We start from the raw sequence: 10002 nt of genomic DNA, 5'->3' as shown, positions 1-10002 counted from the left end.
TTCAGTAAAACTTCACTGCCCCCCCAGAACCGGAAAGACTGCTTCTTCGCAGACTCCAGAAGCAAATTAGAGAGAGATTCTGAGTTTCCTCCAGCCCTTTTCATTTACCCCCCAAACAGCTTTTTAATATTTTAATCTCTGACTTTCAAATGGCAGGGCTTGTTTCTCTCAGAATCACTTTCGGGCTGCTTTCTGACGAGGGTGCACTATATGAAGTGAGTGTGTTGGGGTTGAGGGGGTACCTAGGAGCCACCATTCTGTATCGTCATCCGGCCCCCCAAACAGCTATCCCAAATGCCTGGAACTAGGGAATGGGGGGTGGGGCAACAACCTGAAGAGGCTTGATGTTTAAGGCAAAAAGCAGAGCACAAACATCCAAGTAACTCCATGGAGCAGATGGCTAATCCAATGCCAGCCCCATGGGACTGCATTGTCCTCTTCTGCTGCTCCAGGGCCTCATCCAGAAGGAATGCTGACCAAGTACCAAGGATAACACCATGTGCCTGGTAACTGTTGTTAAACATGCAGAAGCCAGGGCACAGGCTGATGCTTGCGTGAATGTTCCCAAAGTCTCACCTTTAAATCCTAACTCCTTATAGTATTAGGTGTCCCCTCTGGAGGGGTCGGGGTCACAGAACAAAGCTTCAGAACTCTCCATGGGAGAGTTTACCTTCTCCCTTCTGAGGGGGCAGTGGGGATGATGCTACACAGGAGGAAGCACCCAGATTGTCAGACTTGATCTTGGGGTATCACCAGCTACAGTACTACCTGGCACAGAGTCTTGAATAGATGAAGTCAAATACCAACACACAATAGAAAGAGACAAAGAGGAGTGAAGAATTAACTCCAGGAATTTCGGGAAGTTTTTCCAAAGAGGAAGCCTCGGACAGCCCATGAAAGAGAATTCTGCAAACCAACAGAGTATGACAGACATCCTGAGCACTTCCTATCAACCAGTTTAATCTTACCAACACACTTTAAAAAGACTTCCATTTTCTTCACTAGACACGAGGAAGTAAAATTGTGGAAAGTCAAATGTTTTGTTCCATGCCCCATGTCCATCTGTGAGAGACAGAACCCCTTTCCCCAACTCTACTGTACAGACTGCTAAAGTATGGTCCCAAACCACTGTACTTAGCTGTGGGACAGGACTCCTAAAGGGTCAACCCTTGTGTAGGTGAAAACAGTCAGAGCAGCAGTGGCAGGCCTGGGGAGGACAGTACCTGCTCCTTCTGTGTCAGCCTGTGGACAGCAGGGGGTGACTCAGCATCACCAGGAAGGTAGGAGATTCAGGGAAGCAGGCCCTCTGCACACACCACACTGGGATGACAGTCATTGCCCAGGCAGTCAAGGTCAGGATGACGCTCACAATAATTAAACCAAAAAAATCCCAAGCCTAGGAATATAAGCAAGACAGCCATAAAAAATACAGTCTTGACAATTAACAAGTGTGCCTCTGAGGGTTAAGGCTTTTCCAGGTGCATGTGAAACAGGGAACCCACCTCACACAAGGAACTCAAAAAGTGAGTTCTACGAAACACAAGCAGATTTTTTTCTGTCCCTTTTTGTACTTCCTGCCTTAGTTTATGTAAGAAGGTAAGTGGCCTTATCAATTTAAAGCGCAACATAAAAACATGAGTTAGCACACAGATTTGCTTCCCTCCTGTGCAAACACAAACACTTCACACTGACCAAAAACCAAACAAAAAAACTCGTTGTGAGCCCTCAGCCACCTGGTAAGATGTCAGATTTACTTGCAGAGAGTATTCTTAACTGGAAAGAGGAAAAAAAATTCACACTAAGATTTTCATCATAATTATTTATAATCAGAAGATAATGAACTATGCACACATCCACTGTGAGGACTGCATCAGCTCTGAAGCTATGCTCAGAAGCCTCTGCTGAAAAACAGACACCACCATGAGAGCAAGTGGAAGCAGTCCTGCACAAAGAGACCTGGTGTTCTAGGCACACCTGGAAGCTGTCCTGCACACAGAGACCTGGGGTTCTAGGCACACCTGGAAGCAGGTCTGCATGTAGAGACCTGGGGTTCTAGGCATACCTGGATGAGGCCCTGTGCCTAAAGACCTGGGGTTAACTGACAGGCCTATAGGATTGCAAAGGAAATCTGGAGAGATATCTCCATCCTACAGAGGGGAACACATCTAGGGTCTCTTCTTATGATCTTTTTTCCCACGGAAAAAGGAGCTTGTGTGAAAACTACAAGTAACCAAAACAGCTGAGAGAGTTAACTGGGAAATGACATTTTGTAACTGCTTCAGTTAGATACATTTTGACTTGGAGATTAAACTGATTTAGCCTGCTTTATTCAATCCATTCACAATTCTTACTGAGATGAATATGCCAGGGACAGAGTAAGGAAACAGAAGTGGGGGTGAACGGCAAGGACTGAAAGGTTTTGCCAGGTGGTGTGAACAAGCACTCTGTGCTTCAGTCTCATCTGCTATCCCATGAGCGGATGGGAGAGGTCATCTCAAAGACATCCTTGTTTTTCAAGAACAAAATTGCAAATGAAATATACACAGTCCAGGAAACAGCCCAGGCAAACATGAAGAAGCAAGCTGTACCCCACAACACACACAACTTGGTCAAGCCAAGGACTCAGTAAAATCACTCCCTTTCAACACAGATATGCTGAACCTAGGAACAGCACACTCACACATATTCTAGGGAGATTCAAGATGAGGGTCCACAAAGTACAGGTGAATGTCTTGGTGGCCATGGGGACTTCAGTACTGGAAAAATGCTATAAATACTGTTATTATAATTAGACACAACTAAAGTTCAAGGGGAAAGATGAACTTGATTGTTTAACCATTCTGTATGGCATCTATTTACAATCCTGATTAATATGATGCCTTGTAAGCCTGCCCGTGACCCATGGTCCACCCACAGCATTTGATAAATGCTCCCCACCTGGGGAATTCCAAATTTTCCCACTCATACAGTGGAGGATGGAAAGTATGAATGAACTCTACCTTCTTCACTAGCGCCAATCTGTTCTTCATGTTGTCTGGAGAATTATTCTTGGCAGAAAAACCTGCTTTCTTTAAGAGAGCCTATTCCTACTAAGGTTTTAAAATTTGAACACAAAACAAAAGAAGTTGATAGGCCATGATGGTGCCTTTAGTCCTAGAACATGGAAGGCAAAGGCAGGTGGATCTATGTGAATTCAAGACCAGCCTGTTCTACAATAGCTACTTCCAGGACAGGCTCCAAAGTCACAAAGAAACCCTGTCTCAAGGAGAAAAAGAAAGTAATAATAAATAAATAAATAAGTAAAAATTGAAAACAGCAAGTGTGTATCACAGACTAAGAATTCTCTGCACTAGATCACACAGTTGAATTTGTACAAGGAAGGAAAATATTTGAATGAGCCACTGCTGATTCCATGTTGCAACCCGAGAAGCAGGTCTACTTGGAAGGCGGCTTCATTGGGAATACTGGTAACACATTACCACCCCCTCACTACTTTGCTGGGCCCTCCATCCTTCCAGAGGATGATTCTATAACACATCACAGAGACACGACCCACAAGAATGCAGGGTCAAGAAATATAGTGAAGAACTCACCACTGCACAGTTAGTAAACACATGCAGAGCTTTCTTGCATAGCTCTTTAATCACTTCAACCTCATTCCTGATGGAAAGCTGGAGGCCAAGGCAATTCAGCTTCTCCTTTTGTCAATTTCCTGCCATAAATGTGCACCAGACTGTGTGTGAAAAGCTGCAGGAGGCCCCAAGCTTGCTGGACATTTATAATTCTCTATTCCCTGTTAACAAGCAAATACTTGATCTGAGTTGGCCATTAGCAATCATTGGTGGGATGTGATGAGACTGTAAATTAGAGAGGCTGTCCCTACTCTTTTATGAATCTCAAAAAATGAAATGGATATTTTGATATAGATTCAGAATTAAGATAGAAAGGAAGGCACAAAGTGGCAGGTGCTTGGGCATGAGAAGAGGAATGCAACTGTAATGTCTACAGATAATTCTCACAGTGGTGTGAAAAAAATCACAGAAGCAACACATCTACAGCCCAAAACTATGATCCAGCTTGAGAACTAGGAAGAAATTCAACAAAATGGGTCTAAAGAGAGTATTTAAGGTTTAATGATGACCTTTATAATCTGTATTCAGAAGCAGAAGGGTCCAGAACACTCACACTCCTATTAAAACAGTTACCAGACCACATAGGTAAGTCACATCCAATACCCACTGCATGAAGAAAGCTCCCTGTCCTGAAGAAATAGTCAGATTTTCCCAAAATGCCAAAAGACAACACAAAAGAATATGTTTCCTTTCTGGTGGCTTTAACCAATGGTGGTTCTACTCTGCACATAACCCAGCATGGAGTCCCTGCCTCACAGTGTTTAAAGACGAAAACAGAAAGCATGGAGGACCAGCACTAAAGTCCAGTTCCCTCACACACATTACAGGGGACAGAGGTTAGTATCGATCAACAACAACAAGAGTTTTTGCTGTTGCCTTTAAAAGCCTCTGATCACCTGCCTGCTCTGTCCACAGAAACTTTTCTCTGGAAAAGTGAACAAGGGAGAAAATACCAGGCAGTAAACACTAAAAGGCTCTTTGGTATTACCTGCCCAGAAAGAGATCTTTATGATCTCACAGATAGCATCTGGGCCACAAGCTTTCCAAAGACTTCTAGCCATCCTCAGGCCTGGGAGCAATCACACTAACAGCCACACAGGGAGGCCTGCTCCTCGGAAATGCAAGTCCTTAGCAGCTCTCTCTGCAACGATGCTCACAGCTCAGAAAACTATACTATTAAAGATCAAAATAGTGACTAAACATCAGTCAACACTACCTAACACATAACAAACAGAAGGCATGCTTCTCCAGTTGCTAGGCACGCATAATATTGCTTGCCCCTCTCCCCCAGACAAGTCAATGCTTCTAATACTCCCTGCTGCACACCTAAGTATAGTGGTCTCAACGAACACAAAACATACTTATGTCGCTCTGTGGCTCTGAGGATTTTCAGGGGAATTTCTTTAAGCTACACTTAAATATAAATATTATATCCAGACTGGGGGAGGAGGGGCTGCCTCTCAAAGAGGCTGTGAATTAAAGTGCAAAGTGGAGAGAGGCAGCCAGACTGGGGAAGGGGGAGGGGCACGCCCATTGCTAACATTCAGAAGGGAAGGGTGACTTCTGTAAGCACCTGGAGCTAGCATCCCCCTCAACCACCATGGGAGCCCCAGTCTGAGTGGCAACAGCGGTGCTCAGGTCCCAGCCAGGCTCCTTGGGGCACCACCAGGTACCTGTAGATACCTTTTGGCTGCAAAGATGACACGCCAAGGAAGCAAATATAACACATTAAAACGTAAAACAAAACAAAAATCTATACCAGACTACATCAAAGATGGCCGCAGTAACTTTAAAACAAGAGCCTTCTGGCAATTGGCAAAAATATCTATTTCGGGTCATTTACAAATGAAGATTTTTTGCCCTTTCGAAGAGGAACGTGTTTGGTCAATTATGTTGGTGAATTTGAAATTTACATCTTTCAAGACAGTACCAGCAGTTCTTTGCTTATGGGGTAATTTCTAAATCATTGTGTTCATCTCTATTCTGAAGCCACTCACCATACCCTCAACTCCAACTTGGCCATTGATTTTGCTTCTAATCTCCAAGCCAGGAGCCACCCAGCGTCTCCACACACTTTCAGGGCTGATACCAGAATTCCCCACAGCACTTTCTGGCCATAGTTGGAAGATGAGGAAATAGCAGCACCCACGTGAGGTTCCCGAGACCCTGGCTGCAAATCCCAAAGGATGGCTGGCATTTTCTAAAACAGAGAGCACACTGGGAGCCCAGACCTAAAAGTTAGTCTCTGGCCTGACTTTCTCCCCTCCCTGTGCTTTGCTAAAAGCCAGTCTCATCTAGAGACTAGCGACTCCCCAAATACTATAGGCAACGGCATTGACTGGGCATGGCTCTGAACTTTACCAAAAGGCTTGTTAAAACCAGCTCTCCGGACAATGCGGAGGCTGGGCCTCTGTTTCCGACCCGAAGGGAGAGGCTGGCGTGCAGAGGGCGGGCAGCCAGAGTTCTCCCCCGAGCCAGCGAGCTCCGCGGTGCATTTGCGGGCTGCAGAGCAGACTCGGATTCACTCCGGCTCCCGGACACTGCGGGCCCACTGTTCCCTCCCCAAAGGGACATTCCACTGCCCCATACCCCCAATGTCTGTTGCCTTCCCGCGGGGAACCGGGCAGTGCCTTACCCGCTCCCTGAGAGCGCAGCATCTCTCCCCGGCTCCGGAGCCCGCCAATTGATGCGCGTCTGCAGCCCTTTTAATGGCAACGTCCTCCATTCTCCACAAAGAAGGGAGGGCCTGGTAGAGCCATGAGACACCTTTCCCAAAGTGCCACCCGAATCGCCAGGGAGTCGGCCACACTGGAGCACTTGAGTTTGGATCCCCAGGAAGAGCCACTTGGAGCCCGGGCTCTCAAGTCCAGCGGGTCCCCTCCTAGAGAAACGTGGCGGGGTAGGGGTGGGGGACGGGCGCCTCAGGGTCTAGAAACAGGCTCTGAGGCATCCTCCCGCCTGGACCACATGGCGGACTCCCGGGACAGGTGCAGGGCGGGTGAGCAAAAGGGATCGTGGACGCCACTTACCTGGAGTTCGAGGAATTCCAGTAGATAGGCTCTAAAACTGTTGGGCTGGAGATGGCAGTTCTGGAGAAAACCATCCAAAGTCCCCAACAGGACTTCCACGTGGAGTCCCTCCTGGACCCGGCAACGGCCCTGGCCAAGCTGCTCCCAGTTCTGTGCACTTCGTGACGAGTGCGGCGTCTATGCCCGAGGCGGATGCCTTCCAGTCTCTGATCGCGGGCTTCCTGGCCTGATTATGGCACCAGGTGATCAGGCTGGCAGGACCCAAGTTAGGATGGACTCACAGGGCAACGCCAATCTTCGCAGCCCACCCGCAGTGCTGCCTGCCTGGCGCCAATCCCGACCCCGCACCCCATTTCCTGTCCGTTCTCCCTGCAGCTCCCCTTCTCCACTTCCTGCCACCCCCCAAAACAGAGCTTTCAAAGCTCCACCGACTATGTCTGGGTGGACTTTCCTTTGCTAACTTGCAGAACGTTCTAATAAATAGCAAAGCATGGGGTTTGCTTTAGAAAGAATTTTGGGGGCTGGAACACAGGATTCTGTCCAGATCTGTTACTGTTTCACAAATCACTTACTCTAGTAACTGCAATCTCACTGTAAACCACACAAGAGGGAGAGGATCCCATTCATGCCAAGCAAATGGCAACTAGCTAAAAAACGTATGGTGCTGTGCATTAGCCAATGGAACCCAAAATAGGGTGACAGTGTCCTTCACCAGGACAAGTCACTTCTAAAACCATCAACACACATCACAGATGGCAAAGAATCAATTAAATGGAATTCCAAGAAATGGAAAGATAAGCCTTCTACTGCTGGGGAACACCTATATCCATCTCCCTTTGTTTGCCCTTCAGCAGTACTTTCAGGTCCTTTCCAGTCAGTAAACCTAGTATCAAGTATTCACATGGCTTCCTGGAGCGGTGGTAACTCCCATCTTCAGCAGTTTCATGGCCAGTTATGCCAAGTGCACAAATGGCCCTGGGTAGAAAACAACAGAATTGCAGACAACTGAATACCAGTAGCTCAACCTAATTGCAGCATGGAAAATGTTCATTGGTGGCCACACAGACACATACTCACAGCATATATTAGTACAGTTAAGTGACCAAGACATTACTCAGAACAGTAACAGGCTCATTTGCTACATCCTAAGGGAAACTATAGCCTTACCTAGTAACCTTCATTTGAAGCATTGAAGAGTCCTCACACCAAGCTAATTTAAAACTTTAGTTTTTAAGTCGAGAATTCTGCAAACTACACAATATTAATGGTAAAAACTACAAATTTCAAATACTATAATAAAAATAAACAGCCAATAGTTAATTCTGTAACACATCAAAAATTTAAAATAACTCAAAAAAACAAACTTGGGAATTAAAGGGAACATTTTAATTGCTAATAAATTGTGAAAAAATCTCTTAACCTTTATAATGTGTACACAAAAGTGGTGGAAAAAAGAAGAAAACAAATCCCTATATTGTTGTAGCACAGTAAAAGGTGGGTACATGTTATTAACAATGATATGCTTTTTTCTGTAGCCTGGTGGATGACAGTTAACAGTTACTAAGCACCAGAATGATTGAATATCTAGGAGTCTCTAACAGTAGACATTGAGATGTGTTATTTAGCCACTGTGATTTCTTTTCATATGTAGCAGAAGAAACTTAATGATGGAATAAAAGGCACAAAAGGGCTGATGTCAAGTATTTGAACCCCAGGCTACTCTTCCGACACAGTGTTTGTAACACAAGCAGAGCAAAAGCAACTTTAATGGACACTTCCAAAACCTTGAATATATAACCGAGAACAATGAAAGTGAATTGAAAAATTACATCAGAAGAATACAGTATAGGAAGGAAATAGTTTGAGCTAACTTATGTTATGAGATTAAGTATTATAATCTATGCAGGTAAATGAAGTGAATATGTATTTAGAGTGACAGGGTACCCTGTTTACTAAAACCTCACTATACCTCATGCCTACTTAAAATTCCATCATTTTTCTTTACTATATCAAAGAAGCAACAGCATTTTCCATATCATGCAAACACAAAATAATCTACCATTTAATCATCTCAAGCAACATTTTCAATGTTAAACAATGGTATGACAGTCTCCAGGGCCTGGGGTCTTCACTATGCCGTGCCTCAGCACCTCTAATAGCATTTTATGGCCTTTTCTTGAGTGTTAAATACTAGTAAGCTTCAAAAGACAAAAAGATGAGGCAGATTCTGCTGTATAAAATCCAGTTATCACTAACTTTCCACATGCAAAAATACCTAAACAAAACAAAAACTGAGTGACTTTAAATATGTTTATCCCACAAATAAACATGGAAGGATAAAGATTATTTTAGCCCTGTTGAACATACAAAGCCAAGGCTGATTCAGCTGCAGGGTTTCTCTGTGGCTTTGGAGGCTCTCCTGGAACTAGCTCTTGTAGACCATGCTGGTCTTGAACTCAGTGGTCCACCTTCCTTTGCCTCCCGAGTGCTGGGATTAAAGGTGTGCACCAACACTGCCAAGCCCACGTCACCCACTCTTACCCAATCCTGAACAGCCAAGGCACATCCACTCTGCTTGCAGTTTTTTTCCTTTAAAAACCATTCACACAGCTGGAGAGATGGCTGAGAGGTTAAGAGCACTGGCTGCTCTTCCAGAGGTCCTGAGTTCAATTCCCAGCAACCACATGGTAGCTCACAAACATCTGTAATGGGATCTGATGCCCTCTTATGACCTGCAGGGATACATGCAGACAGAACACTGAATAAATATTAAATCAATGAATCTTTTTAAAAACCTTCACTATTGAGGTCAGGCACCCTTTTCCTACAGCTGCTGTGCTGGTTTGCTTGACAACGTACCTGCCAAATATTGTAACTTAACATTAAACCTTATGAGTCTGCATCATAATGAGTTGGTTCCTTGTTGGTCTCTTTTTGGAATCTCAAGAACTTGGCATAAAAATTCCACACCAGCAAAGGCAGCAGAGAGACACTGTCTCCAACAAGCAAACTGAGCCTTGGGAGTAAGGAGGCTGGAGAGGTGACTCTGTGGTCAGAGCACTTGTTGCTTTTGCAGAGGTCCCAGTTTCCAGATCCCACTCTGTAGCTCACAACCTGTTCCTGGTTTTCCAACTCCATTTCCAGGATCCAATAAGCCCTGGTGACCTCCACTGGCACTATAATATGAGGTTCAGTCTTACATATGTGCAAAATACTCATCCTAAAACAAAACTAAAGGGTGGGTGAGCTGGCTCAGCAGGTTCAAGAATCTACTGCCAAGCTTGATGACAGGCTTCACCACCAGGAACCTCTTGTGTAGAAAGGAAAACATATACACTGGC

This window comes from Cricetulus griseus, unplaced genomic scaffold (assembly GCF_003668045.3).
Source record: "Cricetulus griseus strain 17A/GY unplaced genomic scaffold, alternate assembly CriGri-PICRH-1.0 unplaced_scaffold_60, whole genome shotgun sequence".
In the NCBI taxonomy this organism is placed as follows: domain Eukaryota; kingdom Metazoa; phylum Chordata; class Mammalia; order Rodentia; family Cricetidae; genus Cricetulus; species Cricetulus griseus.
Note: the sequence above shows the minus strand (reverse complement) of the source record.